This window comes from Hordeum vulgare, chromosome 2H, assembly GCF_904849725.1.
Source record: "Hordeum vulgare subsp. vulgare chromosome 2H, MorexV3_pseudomolecules_assembly, whole genome shotgun sequence".
NCBI lineage: Eukaryota > Viridiplantae > Streptophyta > Magnoliopsida > Poales > Poaceae > Hordeum > Hordeum vulgare.
In genome coordinates this window covers 12635624-12649662 of record NC_058519.1, presented here as the reverse complement: position 1 = coordinate 12649662, position 14039 = coordinate 12635624, and the positions used below count along the sequence as shown (strand labels likewise).

Genomic DNA, 14039 nt, shown 5'->3' with positions numbered 1-14039 from the left:
TCAACTAGCTTGTCCGCAGCACCTCGAGAGACAACCACACACGTGTGCCTTTGTGACATTTCGACGAATTCTGACAATTTCCGCAACAGATGCAGATAAGTAGGGGCACCGATCAGCTCTCCATATGGGTACGGAGTGCATCTGAAATCTACAGTGGCAACTTCGCCCAACGTTCAAGACAAAATGCCCAGCAAAACTCGAACCTTTATTTGCCTGGCTTCTATTCTTTAATCTTTTTTTTTTGATAAAGTTCTATCCTTTAATCTTTATTCACCATGGCTTCGCGCCTCAGCCTCCCAGTCTCACCAGGGACTTGTTCCCCACGACCCCGGCCGCCGCCGCGCCCCCTCCCGTTCCTCCGGTGCAACGGTCTCACCGCACGACGCCTGACACCCGCTTCTCGACGGGGTCTGTCCAGTCAGCTTTGACTAGGTCAAAACCGCTTGACCAGCCCGAAAACGAGGCAGGGATTGTAATCTGGACCATGTGATAAGTTGAGGGTCGAATCCGATTGGTTTTGGAGTTCACGGTTGAAAATCAAACCACGTGGTTAGTTAAGGGTTGAAATATGGATTTTTCTCCATTAATTTCAGTAGAAACCGCTATTTAGGACTGGTAAATTTTGGCCATGGTATTAGAGCATCTCTAGCAGACTCTGTAAAAGTCGATTATTAAAAATGCGTATAAGGGGCACTGTAAACCGTTTTTACGGTGCAAAATTGCATCGGATAGAGCGGACCCCGTAAAGAAAACTGTATCCTACTGTAGCTCATTTTTTTTCTTTTTTCCTCCGTTCCGGCGAGCAGTCTCCGGCCATGGCGTTCCTCGCTCAACAAGGGGCTGTGGTTCGAGAAGATGCAGGCCGACATGCTCAACTTCAACAACGAGTGATCTATGACAGCGAGCGCCATCTTTTTTGGATGCCGGCAGGTGTGCTGGCATGACCACGAAGACCGCGATGGCGTGGTCGAACTCAAGTCCCATCCTTTTTGTGTGCTGGCATGTGTGTCGGCCGGCTGGCGAGTGCGCCAGCATGAAACTGAGGTGTAATTTTTTTTTAAGTCGGCATTGTATGCCGGCGCTGGCATGGTGTCGGCATGAGACATGACCGCTGGCATGATCGGCCGCGGGCTTTTTTTTAAATGTTTAATTATGGACATGAAATGTATCGGCACGTTGGACGCGTTGCCGACCCATATCTAAAACATGACGAACGACAGACCCGAACAAACAAAAAAAATAGACGAAATGGCGGTCTGTTTGAATCAACATGTTGAAATTGTTCTTATCTCTATCTAAATAGTCCATGCTTTTTTGTCTCTAATTGCGGGGTACTTCCTCACTCTTTGTCTCTCTCACATGTAGACTGCAGCAGCATTCTCTCTCTCACATGTAGACTGCAGCAGCAGTGAGGTAGACTCGGGACTTGACATCTTTTTTTTTAAATGTCGGCAGGAGAGCTGTCAAATTCATTGATAAGAAGAAGGTATTATAAAAACTGGACTGCTCAGTTTATTGCGGAAAACCGGACAAAAACCATAACAACGTCTAACTAGACTAGACCTAGAGCATCACAAGACATACAAGGCGCCGGAAGGCGAAACCCCACAACACACCCGGTCGGGCACTCGAGCGCCTTCGCTGCTACGAGAGTGCACACCGACAACCGTCGTATCATACCGGGCAGCCGCGAGCATATCCGCAGACTTCAAGAACATCGGAGAGGAACGATAGGTCCGAAAGAGCAAAAACCTATGCCCCACCAATCTCCCGAGCCAAGCCGACATAGCTCGCCCGATGCAATTGCATGTGAAGGATGCTCATGTTGCTCTCCTCATCGACCAAAGCAGCCTGCTCCAAACGAAAGCACCACCAAAGACTCCACACACTTCCAAACGTTGCCTGGTTCAAAAGACCACCGCATCACCACCAACAAAGTACCCCATCATCAGATTTTGCTCCAAAGCAATGCTTCCAACGAAGTAATGACACCACGGGCGCCACCATTGCATACAGTTTTCACCGGGAGACAAGAACATGGAGCCAGGAGAGCTCTCGGACCCCTCGATATGGTGCCTCCAACAAGGAAAAATCATACCCAAGGACATCATTCGCCATCTGCTCAGACCGAAGTTAAGCATGACTTTCGTCGAGGAGCCGAACAACTATGTCGAGGACAACGTCTTCGACACACCACCACCAAACCAGAGCAGCAGACGCCACCTGCTGCACCTCATAAAACTCGCCGGAGCACCACCGATGGCGCAGTGCCATTGCAGCCCGGAGGCCGTTCCAAGACCACGCCACCGCGGACCGCAAGCCCGGTGTGGAGCCACCTCGCAACCGCTGAAAGCAAACCGCTGGCCGAAACCACCTTCAGCCCCAGCCGCCAGGGCGCCAGATCCAACCGTCAACGGCCTGTCAGATCCGGCCGCACCAAGCCAGGGCACCGCCCGCCGCGAGGATCCCACGCGCCCGCGCCCTCCTGCACCCGCTCCAAAGGCGCCAGAGGCCGCCTCGTCCAGCATCAAGACGACAGAGGTCAAATCTGCCCCGGCTGCCCACAGCGGCCCCGCGCCCAAAGGGCCCACGACCTTCTCGTGCCGGCGACGCACGTAGGTAGAAGCTCTCCACCAAGGCGCGCCGGGCAGCGCCGGCCCGCGCTCAGCCGCAGCCGCCTCACACACACCGCCGTCCTCCACACCATGTCGAAAACGCCGCCACAGCAACTCCCTCGCGCCCATCACCCGCTGTGCCGGCCGAAGAGCATCGGAGCCGAAAGCCCCAGGCCCGAGCGCACCGCGACGCCCCGCGCCCGCGCCGCACCTAAGACGGAGGGGCCACTCCGTCCCGACCCTGACCACGATAAGAACGCGAGGGCCCCGCCGCCGGCTGCTCCGGTCAGGCTTTGCCCAACCGAGCCCCGGGGCGGTGGCGGGGGAGGCAGAAGAGGAAGGGGAGGTGGCTGGGCGGCGGATCTGGGATCCCCGGTCGCCGCCGGGGGCGACCTGGGAGGGAGAGGACCCCATGCACCCTCGAGTGTGCAGCAGGGACCTGACATCTACAGGAAGCACGGGACGCACATACCTGCTCGGCTGCTCCCTTTCACATGCAGTGAAAACAAATGAGAAAGTGAAAGAGTGAGAGAGCTAGCCTTGTCAGGAAGTGAGAGAGAGCTTTTGCATATAGATGTGACGTCAGATTTTACCAGTCAACTCTGACTAATGACGTTGTTGAAGTCAAGACGTGGTCACTTGATGCACAGATCTCAACGCCCGTAGACGGCCAGCATAATATTGGGTACCGTGTAGCTCGGTCTAGCAAAGAACTTTGCCAGACAAAATTACCAGCAAAACTCAAGCCTTTATTTGCCTGGCTTCTATTCTTTAATCTTTTTTTTTTCGATAAAGTTATATCCTTTAATCTTCATTCACCATAATTACTCACTCCAATTCTTTGGAGAAGACGACCACTCTCTAAGGCAGGCCAGGCCAGGAGGACTTTCAATATGCCTTTTTCTTCGGCGAAGCTTAAACTGTGGTTGCTGCCTGGAACATTTGGAAGGCATAGACATGCTACAAATTTTGGCACTATTTTCCACGCAAAACACTTTAGATTTCTTTTTTTCTTCTTCTGAACGGACATTTACAACCATTTTTATTTTATGTCATCTCTCCTAGATTAGGCTCCTGGTTTTTTCCTCTTTAAAATAGGCATTTTCTTGTTTCTTACGGAAGGAAGGAGGACTAGCCTACAGATCATCGGTACATGCATGTTGCAGTTTTGCTGCCTTTATATCTTAGACCATCACGTACGTCATGCATCTGCGCTTGGTGCTCAATTTACGTACGACATGGATATGTTACATCTCTACGCCAATCGCTAGATACTCAATTTACATATGCAAAAATAAATAAATACCCGTACTACATTTGTCGAAGCCAACGGAACGCAAAACCGAATTGAGCATATTAATTTTAGTCGAAACCACTATATATATATATTTAGGACTGGTAGATCCGCCCATGCTATTAGGACCATCAGATGTCTCTCTAATGCCAAGCTGCTAACTGGCCATGTTTAATTAGCGCCTAGTGGGGTTTTGGTAAACTCCTGATCTGAATGATGGATGGATAGACAAGCTTAACTATTTAATACCATCACCACTAGCCATTATCTTGGGCTGCATGCATGTGCAAGCAATGGCCAGCATGCATGACGGCTGAAAGGAACGTGCCAACTGCCGATGGAGTATACGTTCGATCGGCCAGTACGTACACACACTACATTATTACCTAATAACACAAGTCCCCTGCATGCAACTTGCACCATAGTCATAGTGTATGCCAAAATGCTTTTCTTAGCGGCAAATGTATGCAACAGGGAGGAATCACCCATTGCTGCCTTGCTTTCAGATTCGTGAGCTCTGATCACGTATACAAATACACAAGCTCATTTGCTGTGCAATGTGTACGGTGAGTAGAGTTGCGAATACAAGCCATGCATGCGAATACATACGTGAGCTCGTTTCACGTACTCCATCCGTTTCTAAATATAAATCCTTTTAAACATTTCAATAAAGGACTACATACAACGCAAAATGAATGAATCTATACTTTAAAATATTTATATATATAAATATATATATATATCTGTGTGTGTGTGTGTATTTTTAATTTTTTTAAAAGACTTATATTTAAGAATGGAAGGAGTATATAAATAAACAAGCTTATTCTGCATGCATTCTCTGTTCTACAAGGAAAAGTCTTGCATTTTATTTCGCTGTGAAATTTTGAATAATTGATATATTAAAACGAATTTCACTCATCACAAATGTCAGTTTCAAACACAAAATCAGCAATTTCATAAAAAATATATTGAGTGAAATATGTTAACTGAAATGTTTAAAATTAAGCGTGGCTGAAATATATCAAATATTGATCTTGTTCCAAAGGTCTTTACGCCAGAAGATCTAATATATAAATTATCTCACATACGTGATTTTGGTTCAAGACATATGAATCGTGTAATTTATCAATAAAATAAAAGTGGTGGACTTTGAGAGAAAGAGAGGAGTGAATGAGTGCATCGAACTATACCTCAGTGTAGGACCCGCATGCCAAAGACCCAAAGGCACCTGCAGTTACGACACTGAAGCAACATCCGGGTGCATAAGTAAAAAAAAATTGTTACCGTACATGCATCCTTTTCCTTTTTTTTTCAAGGATACCCATGCATCCTTTCCTGACAAAGGTAGGAACCTTGAGTTAACTTAAACATGAGATACGGAGGAACACCATACAAATACAACAATAATACTCATAGCTTTGGTGTGAAAGAACTCCCGTACATACCCTCTCGGGTCAAAAGAGGTTTGCCCAGTAACGCATGCATATATGCATGGAGCGTGATCAGTCCTCGAAGACTTTGGCCAATAATTCACCAGCTAGCTAAACAACGCACGTTATAATTAACGCGCTAACATGCATGCATCAACAAAAATGTTAGACATATAAAGAGTTATATAAGGTTACACGTTGACTAGGATTCTTTCATTCTAACTAACCACTCCTTCCCTGATTTTTAAGGGGGTGGGGCTCTCATTTCCCTTAATCTCCAATCAAAATCCACCTCTTTATAAAACCCATGTAAATTTATGTATGTATAGCATCAGCAATCATCGGTCCATGCAACTCCAAGCGGGATCTGCATGGGTAAATGAAACAAAATGTCACGTGCGCCATCAATTAATCGATTCTGTTTTGTTAATACTCTCCCTGTTTCTCAATGTAGTGCGTACACACTCTTTCAGATTTAAGTTTGATCATAAATTTAATAAACGAAACCGATTACTGCGACAACAAAAATTATATCATTGAATTCGTATTCGAATGAAGTTTTTGATGGTATAATTTTTTCTCCCGCCGCAGTCACCCATGAGTTGATTAAATTTATGATCAAACTTAAAACTCAAAAATCGAGGATGCACTATATTATGTAAAATGAAAGGAGTAATACTTAATACTTCATCCGTTTTAAAATATAAAACCTTTTAGGGATTTTAGTATAAACTGTATATGGATGTATATAGACATATTTTAGAGTGTAGGTTCATTCATTTTGCTTCATATGTAGTCCACAATGAAATTTCTGAAAGGTCTTTTATTTAGGATGTGATGTGCATTCGTCGACCCTCGATCACTATCTAGCTGGCAACTTATTACATGTCCACCACAATCTATTCTTAGATCTCCTGTCCTGTATATTAGGGAACCTTCTCCACCCCCAGATACTAGCATTATTCATCTATTACCTAGCTTCAGACAAACGAAACACACCCACATAGTTGTACTATAAAGCAGTTCATTTGGAGATCGAGCAGAGAGGACATGGCCGCGCTAGCCACTCCGGCCCGAGCAGGGACGCAAGTCCGCCGCCGCCCTCGAGGCCCTGCTCCAGGTCCAGGACCACGCGGGGATCCGGGAGCTCACCGCCCAGATCGTATGCTGCTGCGACCGCGCTCTCGTCGCCCTTAACGGCAAACCAGCTGGCCGGAATAAGCGCACGTCGGCCACCCACGGCGGCGCAGCCACTCAGACAACCAGGCCCAAGAGAAGGTAATCCGGCAAACTGAGCAGTACTACTACAAGTACATGACGTTGTGTGTACACCTCGAGCAACCAGCCAACCCACGACTTTTTTTTTCAGGACGGGCGCGAGCAACGGAGAGGCGGCGAGGGTAGAGAGGAAAAGGAACTGGGACGACGGCTTCATGTGGTGCGCCTACACGCTGGACGCCGGTGGCTGCCCCCTGCCCGGCCAGGAGGCAGGTCCAACAATCCGAGGGCCACGACCCTCCCCTCTACGTGCTCACCTACTTGGGCCACCGCACCTGCCGACACCACGGCGACGTGGCCGCCATCTTGGAGGACGTCAACACGATACAGCCGTCGCTCGTCCTTGACTTTTGGTCGGTCAGCCGCTCGCCTCCCAAATACAACATGGTGAAGCGGGCCGATATCTTCTGCCGAAGGACCGAGGAGGCTTGGGCATCCCTGTGTCTCGCCGAATGAACGTTGTCATTATGCTTCGTTCGGTGTGGCGGATCCTACAGCGAGATGCGGGTTTGTGGCTACAGCTGATTAAGGCCAAGTACTTGCGGGTAGACCTCTCTTGACCTGCTCGCACTCGACTGGGTCGTAGTTTTGCAAATCTATCTAGGGCATCAAGGACGAGATTAGGTTGGGTCTGCGGTTCTAGGTGGGCAATGGGTCTGGGACCAAGGGAAAAAAATAACGCGCTATTTGAAATAGCGCAGCCTTCAAAAAAACGTTATGAACGAAATAGAGCGCGCTATTTTGCAAAATAGCGTGTCACAAAACATTGTTCAGATTTTAGCATATAGCAACACAAATGAAAGATTTCAGCAGAGGCGGCAAGAGGAGAGGAGGCTGTGAGCGGAGGAGGCGGCAAGAGGCGGTCGGCCGTGGCTGGAGGAGACAGACGAAGCACCGGTGGCCTTCGCTGCCGCCGTCGCTCGGTAGGTTTGGTTAGGGATTTAGGGTTTGCTCGGTAGGTCTCGCCGTCGCTATAGGTTTGATCGCCGCTGGTTTGGGTTACTGGGCCGGAAAGCCCAAAAGAATAGTGGGCTCATGAAAAATTCGTCTGAAAAAATAACGTTGCGTCGAAAAAATAGCGCCGATACGCGTTATAGCGCGAAATTGCCGTATTTAGCGTGAATAGAGTCATAACGAGTGAAATATGCATAGCGTAGCGTTTAGTTTTCAAATACGCTATTAGCGCATTATAGCGACGTTTTAGCGCGCTATTTTTTTCCTTGACCCAGTTTTGGTTGGACCCCTGGCTTGATGAAGAACCGCTCCGCTTGCGGTTTCCGAGCCTCTTTGCTATTTGCGACGACCCAGTTGTCCTTCTCTCTGAGGCTGCGTTGGAGGACGGATGGCACTTTGCGTTTCGCCACTCCCTCGGGTCGGCCGAGGTCCAGGATTGGGAGGCCTTGAAGGCAGTGGTTCCTCTCCCGGACTCGTCGGTCAATGACAGTGTCTCTTGGAGCCTCTCTCCTTCGAGAGAATTCTCCGTTAGCTCGGCTTATCTGGAGCTCTGCCGGGTGCCAGTCCTTCCATGGTTATCCCCACTTTGGAAAGCATCGCTGCCCCTGAAGATCAAGATTTTTGTTTGGCAGATTCTCCGCGACCGTCTGCCTTCGGGGACCGAGGTGCTGAAACGCCATGGTCCGGGTAACGGCACATGTCCCCTGTGCCATGTCCCGGAGACAGGAACTCACATTTTATTCTCTTGCGTAGCGGCACATGCCCTTTGGTGCTTTGTGCGTGAGGCTCTGGGACCGGAGTGGGAGGCTCATGACCTTGCAGAGTTTCTGCAGGTAAGGGTCACCCAGGTTGGCCGTAAGGGCCGACTGTTCTGGCTGTCTTCGCAGCTATGATGTGGACTCTTTGGATTACTCGCAACAAAATGGTGATTGAGCGCGTGTTTCAGCGACGCGCATCTGACTCGTTTTTTAAATTCCTTGCCTTCTTGCAGCACTGGCATCCGCTCGCTAGGACCCGAGACCGAGACCGGCTTCAGCGCTATCTGGACGCGCTGCTGACGTCCGCCCGGCAGCTCTCCTTCCGTTCGCCTGCATCTTAGCTTGCCCCTATGGTGGGATTGTCTGTATCTTTTTATTTTTTCTTGAGCGTGACTGTGTTGTGGCCCGAGCAATTTTATGTTTTCTTACTCTGTTGAGCTGTGGTTGTCTGGATGTTGGAATATTTACTTTATATATAAAACGGAATGAAAGCCTCTTTCGAGAGACACCCGCTCGCCTCTACCCGAGCCCAACGATGGTGATGTTCGGAGTGAAAACATTTCACGATCAGAGTCGGAGGAGCTCGGCGCCGTGGTTGCCAAAGTTGAGTCACCGGCGTCTCCAGGCATGCGGCCCGCGGGGCCAGTGGCCATGCTGAGCTCGTCGGTGGACGATGTCCGTTGTTGCTCCTCGGGGTCGGAGGAATGTGATCCTTCGGCCCCTCTCTGCTCCGACTGGGATTACTTTGGCAACTGCTACTTTGATCACCTTGGCGAGTTCTTCGATTTCGAAGACATTCCCATGTACATATAGCTTGTTCCACTTTTGCCAACGATCCCTTGTTGGAATTAACCACGATGTCATAGTCTATGTCCGGCTCGGACTAGAGTCAATCATCATATAGGATTTCTAGTAGGCTAGGTTAGCTACTATGACTCATGTATATACTCTTGTAACCCCGTGTAACTAATTCAGATCAAAGCAATACAAAGCAGTAGGAACGACACGTTTTTGGTTTTGCAATTAAGTCACAGTGTCTCTGTTCACTTGAGTTGCTAGTCCAGAATCGATCCAGCTACGTGTGTGCCTGCTTCCAATATACGTACATGTGCAACTCGTCGGGGTTAGCTAGTTTGCTACGTGCATATCTCCAGCTGAGTTTGTCGTTCGTTGAAAAGTAAGCAACGGATCGACGAGTCGACGTCGGGACAGTGCCAACAATTGGTATCAGAGCTTGCTTTATTGGCGTGATTTTTGGAAAGCAATTGAAAGATCATGTCGAATCCTGACAAGGAGATCGTTGTGGCGGGAGCAGGAGCGGGAGCACCGATGCCGATGGTGGGGTGTCGCAATTCCTCTGACTGGATGGAGAGGACTACGCACTATGGACGATGAACACGGAGGTCACGATGGAGGGAGCGGAGTTCTGGGAAGTTCTCGACCCCGGCGGCGCTGAGTACGCGAATGGCGTGGCAAAGTACCGAACGGATCGCCGGGCGCTAACGGCGATCTACTCCGCCATGCCGAAGGATGTGCTGCAACACCTCGTCGGAAAGAAATCGACGAAGGAGGCATGGGAGACCATCAAGATCCTGCACCAGGGTCATGACCGTGTCAAGGAAGCACACTTTCAATCCCTCATGAGAAGCTACGAGTGCCTGAAGATAGAGGAAAGCGAGACGGTCGATCAGTTTGCCTCCCGTCTCAAGACCCTCGTCAATGACATACGCGGCTATGGTTCAACCCTAGAAGAAGTTGCGATCGTTCGACGATTTTTGCGCGCCGCGCCGGCACGCTACATCCAGATCATCACATCGATCGAGCAATGTCTCGACCTGAACTCTCTCACGGTCGAGGATCTCGTCGAAAGGTTCAAGGCCCACGACGAGAGAGCTCAGTTTCGGTAACACGGAGGCAAGTGAGCACCTGATGCTGACAAAGGCTCAATGGATTGCCCTGTGAAAAGAACAACAGGGCGGATCCACGAGCAGCAGCAAGAAGAAGGGAAAGGGGAAGCAACGCTCGACGAGAAGAACTTTGCCGACTCGGATGGTGAGGATACGTCTGCACCATCGAGAAGGAAGTTTGACATCAGGAAAGTGAGATGGCATAAGTGTGGCCTCCTCGGTCACTTCAAGGCCGACTGCGAGGAAGCACCGAAGCAACGGACGCTCATGGCTGAGGAAGGAAACGACGGGGATATGATGCTGATGTGCGAGCTAGTGGACGAGGAGGATCCAGGTAATCTTGGTCAGCTGGAAAAGGGTTCGGTGAGTGCATCCGTGCCCGTAAACCTAGGCAAAGTCATGGCGTCAGAAGATCATGATACAAGGCGTGACATTGTGATCATGCTAGAAGCAGGCGATGTGGCGCCAGAAGGCCATGACACAAGGCGTGACAGCGTGGTCGTGCTAGAAGACGGCGAAGACGTGTCGCCAGAAGAATGTAATACGCGACAAGCTACACCCGGGCCAAGACGAGCATGTCGCATACATAGTGTCAAGTGGTGTAACGGAAAGAACAAATGTCGCATGCGGCGGGTAGGTGACAGAAGTGCGAGGAGACCAAGACACGAGTTGTGATATGGCAAGTGTTACTTTGATCACCTTGGCGGGTTCTTCGATTTCGAAGACATTCCCATGTACGTATAGCTTGTTCCACTTTTGCCAACTATCCCGTGAACACACATTCAATGGCAGAAAAACTGTGAGTAGTGCGAGCCCATGGTTTTCACCCTTTAGTGAGTTTTCAGGAATTCAGTAATTTTAGTAGGCGCTAAAATATTTACCTTTGGACTATCGGTAGTCCAAAATAATTCAAAATTTTCAAATATTAGATTAAATTCAAGTGAACTTTGGCCCTATATGCCCGAAACGCAAACTAAAGTCACTGAAATTCACTGAATTTTGTTGATTTTCGGTTGTTGCTGAAAGTTTGTGAAACTGAAAGTGAAAACTATGCTTCAGCCTAATGAACATGAACAAACATGTGGCTGGCAAACATTTTGCCGAACCTATGTTGACATTTTGCTTGTTACTAGTCTGGGATAAGGTCATCACCACATCAGGCACATACAATTCTCCTCTCCGGGATAGAGGCAATAATTATGCAAATTTAGTATCCTTATAGACTACAGTTGTTCAGATGAACAATCCGAGAAGAAAACACACTAGGTTAAATCTAAAATCACCAAAAATTTACCAGTGAACTTGTATTGGTGCCATGGTGGTTAGCTGTTGCCGGGAAAAGGTTTGCCTCAGCAACTACTACTCTCCAACATTGCCTTAGACCCTTAGTAGTACCACATTTGTTGCCTCCACAAGGAGTTCCCGCACATGGAAAGCGAAAACCCTCGCTCACCTTGCACAAGAGCTAGGAGAGCCACCATCAACACCGGAAAGCAAAAAACCCTCGCTCACCTCGCACAAGAGCTAGCTACGATAGCCACCATTAACAACATCACAATGGCCTGGAGGTCTTCCAGTGTCTTGCACAACATCTTTGTTGCCATCATCTTCATAATCACACCCACTACTACATAGAAAACATGCCTATTTACACAAATCACTGCACCTAGCTAACAGAGAAATGTTGGTGACATACTTATCACACACATCTCCAAATGCGATCGCCTATTAGACTGTAGCACAAATGTCGTGTGGTAGTCGATAATTTTTGTATTGTATTACTGTAATATGCACAAGAGATAATATTCATCTCCTTAAGCGATGGATTGCCCCCAGTCCTCTTAAGCCCCCCTATATGTGCCTGTCATGGTACAATCAGTTAACAATTGAAAATAGTGTAATGATCGTATATTGCTAAAAATGAAAAGCCTAGATAACTAGAGATATAAATGTTCAAGTTTTGAGATGTAATGTTTAATCTAGGATTTAAAAATACTCCATACATGCGACGATCTTGAACCGTCAGGAACCAAACCTTCATGCTTGATGTGCTCGTCCCTAGATCATTTGCTAGCACACATGATACAATGTGGAAAATAGAAAAATAACCACATACCATAGTACTACATCGAGACCTATAGTTCACTATAGAGTTGCTTAGCTCCTAGGCTACCTTCCTCATGAACGCCATAATCAAGCTTGAGTGTAAACTCGCGGCCCTCAGCATCTCGTATTCTTTGTCTGCAAGTGTACATAACATAAAAGGTTGTTGTGCGAAATGATCAATACATTGAAGGTGTCGGCAAGGTCGCACCATGGAGAATATAACAGCATCTCTAGGAGACCTTGCATTTTTCCAACTCGCATAACACGTTTACAGTTCGACGGAGAGGTGTTAGAGCATCACTAGTAGTACCCTCATACTCTTATAAACAACCGTTTTTTTACAGTTTACGAGCGAAAAACACGTAGACTAGAACCCCTTAACCCTTAAACCCTCAAAAAAGTTTAAGGGTCCAACCCTCAAACCCCCACTCGTGTTCCGTCGTCGCGCGGGAGGGTTTGAGGGTTCTAGTCTTTGCCCCTATTTTTCAACCCTTAAAAGTGTCAAAAAAATGCCAATTCTCAACCCTTAAACCGGTTTGAGGGTACTACTAGTGATGCTCTTAGGGGGCAAAAACGTGCGGCACAGAATAGACCCCATATAACTGCATAATTTGAAACAAAAAACTTTAGCCGGAGAAAATACAACTATACTGATCTTTCATAGTTCATCATATACTACATGATCATACATAATACATTCTACTACTACTACTACTAGAGGGGGTGGGGGGGTCTTGCGACGGCGAGGCCGAGGTCGATGTACCAAAATTGACGAGCTCAAGTTTGAGGACGACGCGGTGGAGGAGCTCAGTCCTCCTAGTCGTAGCAGACGAGGTCGATTAATTTCATCCTCACCTCCTCGCGGATGCGCCGCCACTCGTCCTCCTTCTCCTTCATAGTGGAACTGGCCGCGACTGCCTGCTTCAACATCAGGTCTTCGAGCTCCTCGTCCTGGCGGTGGCGCACTGCCTCCTCGCGCAAGATCCGTTCGTCAATGGCGGTCGCGACCGCATCGACATCGTCGCAGACGAAATCTTCGGGCCCTACGATGCCTTGGCGTGCGATCTCCGCCGGCTCCTTCTTGACGGCGACGAGCTCGCTGTCCTCCGGCTCATCCGCCCACTCCTTCTTTACAGGGAGAAGCGCCGCCGTGGAGGAAGACGTCGCGGCTGAGGAAGAGCCCGCGGCCGAGGAGGGCGTCCGCCCGTGCAGGCGGTCGTAGTTGTCCGTCTCGCGACGGAGGAGGCTTGCCGGCGGCTCAAGGCCTTGGTTCGTCCACCTCCTCGTCGCACGCTTCCTCGCGCCGTCAGCGCGGACGCACAACTCGCTCTTGGGGTTTTCGCCCCCGTTGGAGCTGTGGCCGGAGCTCCACATACGGCCCCACATGCTGTTTGGAGGCGAAAAAGGCCTCAATGGCGGCGAGAAATGCGACGGAGAGAGTGGGGAATTGCGGCGGCGGGGTGATAGGGTTTCGACCCGTATCTGCCCCGCAATACAGTAAATATACGGCTTCGAGGGTGAGATTTGTGAGCGTCAGTAAAAACTTTTACGGGCCGGACGAGTGTACGCGTTCTTTTCTGGCGAGAAAATTGGGCCAAGCCCGTGTACTCGCCGGAGTTATGTGTGTTCGCGCGTTATATGGGTCCGCTAGAAATGCTCTAACATACCTATTGATACATTCATGTTTTTTTTAGACA

The 14039-nt window shown here is 48.8% G+C and overlaps 1 pseudogene; it reads left to right on the top strand.

Annotated features, from left to right (window-relative positions):
* Window positions 1-3027: 3027 nt before the first annotated feature.
* LOC123424946 lies at window positions 3028-7073 on the top strand (annotated as a pseudogene).
* The last annotated feature ends 6966 nt before the right edge of the window (window positions 7074-14039 follow it).